This window comes from Sinocyclocheilus anshuiensis, unplaced genomic scaffold (genome assembly GCF_001515605.1).
Source record: "Sinocyclocheilus anshuiensis isolate Anshui unplaced genomic scaffold, SAMN03320099.WGS_v1.1 scaffold609, whole genome shotgun sequence".
Lineage (NCBI taxonomy): Eukaryota > Metazoa > Chordata > Actinopteri > Cypriniformes > Cyprinidae > Sinocyclocheilus > Sinocyclocheilus anshuiensis.
In genome coordinates, this window is record NW_015541011.1 from 1,254,215 (window position 1) to 1,255,452 (window position 1,238).

Here is a 1,238-nt window from a genome sequence, read left to right on the forward strand (position 1 = left end):
TGTTTTATTTAAATTTGATAGAAAATTGAATATTTAAAGATGTACATTAGGCTATACTTTACAAAAGTAATACAATATCGTATATATTTATTTTACATGTTAAACCGTACTTTTATTTTGACAGGTTGCCATGAAGTTTCTGTGTTTATACAGTATGATGATGCTAGTTTCCTCAAATGAAACGGTAAAATTATCGCGAAGTGACTCTCACAGCAGCTCTGGAGATTAAGTTTTTGTTCATGCTGTCATTGAGACTCAGAGGCCGAAAATCACCGCGAGCGTCACGCGTGCTTCAGCATTTGTGTGGTAAACAAAACCGCGTTTCCGCCATTCATACATACAGAGGCACGCGGGACATGCAGGATTCATATTTAAACCGTCTTTTTGCATTTTATTATTCACAGACACTAGTTCATATCGGGATTCGAATTAAGTGGCAGTGGCAACTTTTGATTTATTAGTCCAAAATTGACGAATTCCGTGGCATTCCGCACTATAGAGTAAATTACGTTTTTTATTAATGGACTCCGCGATCCCGTCCGCGTTTTCGCAGAAACCATATGGCCCTAGAAACGTAACCACACTTCAGAACATCTCGGCTTGCCCTGTGTGTTGTTTGAAGAGTTGCAGGGTCTCTCTTTCTCTCTCTGTAGCGCAGGGATGGGCAACTGGCGGCCCTCAGTGTCTTTTAGTTCGGCCCGTTGGATCATATTAGACTCGCATGATCAATTTTAAAACATTTGAAAAGCAAGTCACGTAAAGATTGCTTTCAGTTTATGATGTTAATACTATCTCCAACCAGGAGAGGTCGCTATTTCCAGCCGCTCCCCTATTCATTTCAGCGTAGTAGGACATGCACTCTAATGTAAACGTTCATTAACATTAGCAAATAATAAATGAAAAACTGACCATGAAAACCGTATTTTCAAGTCAAGATGGTAAACATATTATCTTTTTACCAAGTTAAAGGGGATACCCATATGTTTGGAGATCTGTATTTTATTTAAATAGCCATCACACCACTGCTCACAAACAACGGGGACGCCAGAGTTGCACTTGCCTCAAATTTCAAAGGTAAAATTCATAGTCAACAAAAGCTTTTTGCCAAATGCATGACAGAAATGTTTGCACTGGACTATATGTTCTTATTAGCGTTTCCGTGGGTCCTTAAAACGTCTTCAGTTAAATTGTTTACATTTAAGGCCATACAAAAAGTCTAAATTATAAGAGGTCTTTGG